Consider the following 6,000-nt stretch of genomic DNA (forward strand, 5'->3'; position numbering starts at 1 on the left):
AATTTTAATGTTTTTAGTACCCGATTTGTTTCAGGTGATACTTGACAGCATGGGTGCCATGTCATAGCTACCAGGGTCTTGTGAGGGGACTCGGTGGCCACCTCTGCCCTTTGTGTGCCAGCCCTCCCCCCTCCCCCTGGGTGTGCTTGTGTTCGGGTCTGACTTAAATCTGTCCTGAGCTCTGAATTCTGCTGAGAGTTGGTTGGTGGTTTTGTTTGTTTTTGTTTCTTTCTGTTGTTGCTTTTGTTTTCAACTGAAATGTCATTAAAAAGGATAAACCGGGCTGGGGTTGTGGCTCATAGTGGAGGCTCGCCTAGCGTGTGTAGGGCACTGGGTTCGATCCTCGGCACCACATAAAACTGAATAAATAAAATAAAGGTATTATGTCCATCTACAACTAAAAAATATTTTTTAAAAAATAAGCTTCCTGAGCTGTTTTCGTCCATGTGCCATAAAGTCCTGCTGGCCCAAGACTTCACCCTTGGCATCAAATTCCTGAAAGTCCCTCTCTATCTCCTCAGCCTGGCTCTTTCCCAGCTCCACCCCGCACCAGGGCTTGGCTTCCTCACCTACCACTGAAGAGCAACAATGGGGTTGAGCCCAGCTATGAGGATCAAAATATGCTGCTAGGCCTGGAGCAAATACTGTAACCATGTATCAGATAGTGTCACAGTATCATGGTGGCCCTAACTCCACTTTGTCTGCTGCCACCATAACCAGTAACTGAGCCCCTATCCAGAGTGTTCTATCTGTCCACACATCCCAGGAGAACTCCTGTGGGCCTCTGCCTCAGCTTCCCCCAGGTTTTTGCCTCAGTGGCCCTCAAGGTCCCTCTATTCTAATTCTGTTCCCTGAGCGTAAAAGTCCTACAGGCATCAACACCAAGGTGCTGGTGTGTGGCTGAGCTGCTTTGGACATCCCGATGGCCTGTGAGAGAGACAGGGAGGATGGAAGACAGTGGTCATAACTGGAGGTTCAGCCCCTGCCACTAAGACAGGGGCACCCCAGCTGTACCATGAAAGCAGTGACTGCTACAGATGAGAGGGGCTTGCCCTGCCTCTGGTCCTCAGCGGAGTCCTGCCCAGCCCCCAGGAACCCTGGCTGCCCTCAGACTGCCCCCTGCCAGGATGCCCCAGACTTGGCTGGGCACCGCCTCCAGGTCTCAGGTTGCACTTGCCCAGCTGTACCCCGACACTGTCCTTCTCCACACCTTCTATTTGTTGTTTCTAAAAGATAAGAAATTAGCCAGGCATGATAGTGCATGCCTATAGTCCCAACTACTTGGAAGACTGAGGCAGGAGGATCACAAGTTGAGGCCAGCTTGGACAACCTAATGGGACTCTGTCTTAAAATTAAAAAATAAAAAGGGCTGGGAATGCCGGGTGCAGTGGTGCACACCTGTAATCCTAGTGGCTCAGGAGGCTGAGGCAGGGGGATTGTGAATTCCAAGCCAGCCTTGGCAATTTAGGAAGGCTCTAAGCAACTGAGTGAGACCTTGTCTCTAAATAAAATATAAAAAAAAAAAAGGGCTGGGGGTGTGGCTCAGTGGTTAAGCGCCCTGGGTTCAATCCCTAGTACCAAAAAAAATAAATAAAAATAAGTCAAGAAATGGGTTTCAAACATGGGCAATATAGAGGGCATTCGGGGATTACTTGGGAAGCTAAAGCAGTAGGATAGGAAATTTTGAGGCCAGACTGGAGAATTTAGCAGGATCCTGTCTCAAAAAAAAAAAAAAAAAAAGGCTGGGATATCCAGGTGTGCCCAGGTAGATGCATCCCCACTTTGACCCAAGATGTCCTGCCACACACATTGCCTTTCTCCACAAGACACATCCTAGAGGTCACTCCTCATCTATTCCTGAGCGCCAAACCACTAGGATGGGACAGCCCGGGCTTCTCCACAGGCTGGGGACAGGTCAGGACATCTGGGGATTAGAGACGGAAAGACAGTGGTCCCTCTGCTGCCCCCGGACACAGCTGGGTCTGTTTGTGGTGGCTGTAGTGGTTTCCTCCTAGCAGCAGAGGATCTCCATGCCCTGAGTCCCTGTTGTCACAGCATCCTGTCTGCCTGCCATGGGGTGCCTGCAGCCCAGGATTCAGACCCCCTGCTCTAGTGAGTCAGGTTCCAGAGAGAAAGATCATCAACACAGGAAAAGTCGAGGGGTGGGTGAGGGCCAGCCTCAGGGGGAAGCTTCTTTTCCTTTCTATTTTTATTGTAATAAAATACATATAGTTTGCCATTTTTTAAAATATTATTTTAGTTGTAGATGGACACGATAACTTCATTTTGTTTATTTTTATGTGATGCCGGGATCGAACCCAGTGCCTCACGCATCTCGACAAGCGCTCTACCACTGAGCCACAACACCGGCCCATAAAGTTGGTCATATTTTTCAGGTTTTTTTTTTTTAATTCTAATTAGATATACATGACAGAAGAATACCTTTTGACATATTGTACACAAATGGGGCACAACTTATTCCTCTGGCTGTATGTGGTGCAGGGTCACTCCATAGTGTAATCATACACGTATATAGGGTAATAATGTCTGTCTCATTCTACCATTCTTCCCATTCCCACAGCCCCACCCTTCCCCCACACCCCTTTACACAAACTGAAGCTCCTTCATTCTTCCCTACCTACCCCTCCCACCCCACTATGGATCTTCATCCGCTTATCAGAGAAAACATTCAGTTTTGGGTTTGGGGGGATTGGCTTATTTCACTTACCATGATATTTTCTAGTTCCATCCATTTATCTGCAAATGCCATTATTTCATTCATCTTTAAGGCTGAATGATATTCCATTGTGTACATGTACCACATTTTCTTTATCCATTCATCTGTTGAAGGGCATCTAGGTTGGTCCCATGGTTTAGCTATTGTGAATTGAGCTGCTATAAATATTGATGTGGCTGCATCACTGTAGTATGCTGGTTTTAAGTCCTTTGGGTATAAACCAAGGAGTGGGATAGCTGGGTCAAATAGTGGTTCCATTCCAAATTTTCTGAGGTATCTCCATACTGCTTTCCAAAGTGGTTGCACCAATTTGCAGTCCCACCAGCAATGTATGAGTGTACCTTTCCCCACATCCTCACCAACACTTATTATTGCTTGTATTCTTGATAATTGCCATTCTGACTGGAGTGAGATGAAATCTTAGAGTAGTTTTTTTATTTTTTAAAGAGAGAGGAGAGAGAGAGAGAGAGAGACAGAGAGAGAATTTTTTAATATTTATTTTTTAGTTCTCGGCGGACACAACATCTTTGTTGGTATGTGGTGCTGAGGATCGAATCCGGGGCTGCACGCATGCCAGGGGAGCGCGCTACTGCTTGAGCCACATCCCCAGCCCAAATCTTAGAGTAATTTTGATTTGCATTTCTCTAATTGCTAGAGATGATAAACATTTTTTCATGTTTGTTGATTGATTGTGTTTCTTCTTCTATGAAGTGTCTGTTCAGTTCCTTAGCCCATTTATTGATTGGGTTATTTGGGGTTTTTTTCTTGTGTTAAGTTTTTTGAGTTTTTTATATATCTTGGATATTAGTGAGGTATGTATGGTAAAGATTTTTCCCATTCTATAGGCTCTCTCATTATGTTATTGGTTATTTCCTTTGCTGAGAAGCAGCTTTTTAGTTTGAATCTATCCCATTTATTGATGTTTATTTTACTTCTTGCACCTTAGGAGTCTTGTTAAGGAAGTCAAGTCCTAAGCCAACATGATGATTGGGCCTACTTTTTCTTCTGTTAGGTGCAAGGTCTCTGTTCTAGTGTCTAAGTCTTTGATCCACTTTGATTTGATTTTTGGGCAGTGTGAGAGATAGAGGTTTAATTTCATTTTGCTACATATGGATTTCCAGTTTCCCCAGCACAATTTGTTGAATAGGCTGTCTTTTCTCCAATGTAAGTTTTTGGCACCTTTATCTAGTATGAGATAACCATATTTTTGTGGGTTTGTCTCTGTGTCTTCTATTTCATACCATTGGTCTACATGTCTATTTTGGTACCAATACCATGCTGTTTTTGTTACTATTGCTCTGTACGATAGATGAAGATCTGTGGTATTGTAATACCTCCTGCTTCACTCTTCTTGCTGAGGATTACTTTAGCTATTCTGGGTCTTTTATTTTTCCAAATGAATTTCATGATCGCTTTTTCTAGTTCTATGAAGAATTTCATTGGGAGTTTAATAGGAATTGCATTAAATCTGTAAGCAATTTTGGTAGAATGGCCATTTTGGCTATATTAGTTCTGCCTATCCAAGAACATGAGAGATCTTTCCATCTTCTAAGATCTTTAATTTCTTTCTTTAGTATTCTGTAGTTTTCATTATAGAGGTCTTTCACCTCTTTTGTTAGATTTATTCCCAAGTATTTTTTTTTTTGAGGCTATTGTGAATGGGATGGTTTTCCTAATTTCTCTTGCAGTGGATTCATTGCTTATGTATTTGATTTTATTAATTTGATTTATGGGTATTGATTTTATATCCTGCTACTTTGCTGAATTCACTTACTATTTCTAGACTTTTCTTGTGGAATATTTTTGGATCTTCTAAATATAGAATCATGTCATCAGCAAATAATGATAAATTGACATGCTTTATTTTCTCTGATTGCTCTAGCTAGAGTTTCAAGGACTATGTTGAATAGAAGTGGTAAAAGGGACATCCTTGCCTGGTTCCAGTTTTTAGAGTGAATGCTTTCAATTTTTCTCCTTTTAGAATGATGTTGGCCTTGGGCTTAGCATATATAGCTTTTACAATGTTGAGGTATGTTCCTACTATCCTTAGTTTTTCTAGCGTTTTGAAGATAAAGAGGTACTATATTTTGTCAAATGTTTTCTCTGCATCTATTGAGATAATTATATGATTCTTGCCTTCAAGTCTATTGGTGTGATGAATTACTTTCATTGATTTCTGTATGTTAACCCAACCTTGCATCCCTGGGGTGAACCCTACTTGATCATGGTGCACTATCTTTTTAATATGTTTTTGTATGTGATTTGCCAGAATTTTCTTGAGAATTCTTGTGTCTATGTTCATCAAGGATATTGATCTGAAGTTTTCTTTCCTTGATGTGTCAGGGTGGTACTAGCTTCATAGAATGAGTTTGGAAGGTTCCCTCCTTTTCTATTTCATGGAGTAATTTGAGGAGTATTGATATTAGTTCTTCTCTGGGGGTCTCATAGAACTTGGCTAAAAGTCTGTCTGGTCCTGGGCTTTTCTTGGTTGGCAGGCTTTTGGTGGTATCTTCTATTTCCTCGCTTGAAACTGGACTGTTTAAGTTGTGTTTGTCCTCCTGATTCAGTTTAGGCACACATCTGCTCTCTGTCCCCGTGGATCTACCTGTTGAGGACATTTCTCATTCCTGGAACAGCACTGTGTGGCCTTTTGTGTCTGGCATCTTCCAGCGTCAAGTTGTCAGTTAGAAGGTGTCAGTGCTTCATTCCTTTTTATGGCTGAGCAGTGTCCCATTGAGGAAGGTGCACAGAAGCCGGAGCCCACACAGTGGGCGCTTTGGGAGCTGTGGCCTCGGTGGGTGCCCCCTCAGCTTGGCATCATGGCTCCCGTGATGCGTGGAGGAAAGATGGCAGGAGATGGGAGAGGAAAGTGGTCAAGGGCAGCAGGCTGGCTGGGGAGACGTCACTGAGCTGGATGTGCCTGAAGGTGGAGCCACAGGACTCCAATGAGTGAGAGTGGCTTGGGTCTTGGGCAGGATAGACAGACAAAGGAAGGTCAGTTCAACGTGGGTGTCGCCACACAAGTGGACATGAGTCACATTCAGGGAAGAGATCTGCTCTGCAGAGGGGAATTTGGAAGCCAGGACAGGCCAGAATATGGGCTAAAGTGAAAAGACAGATTTCAGAAGTAGAAAGGACGCTCCATCAGGATCAAAAAGTGACCACAGACCCTGCAGAGCAGGCGGACACTAGGTGGAGAGACTTGGAGACTCCAGTAGTCCACTCCAGAGGAGACTCACAACCAAGAGGTTGCCAGGGATGTG

Source organism: Urocitellus parryii, chromosome 3 (assembly GCF_045843805.1).
Source record: "Urocitellus parryii isolate mUroPar1 chromosome 3, mUroPar1.hap1, whole genome shotgun sequence".
NCBI lineage: Eukaryota > Metazoa > Chordata > Mammalia > Rodentia > Sciuridae > Urocitellus > Urocitellus parryii.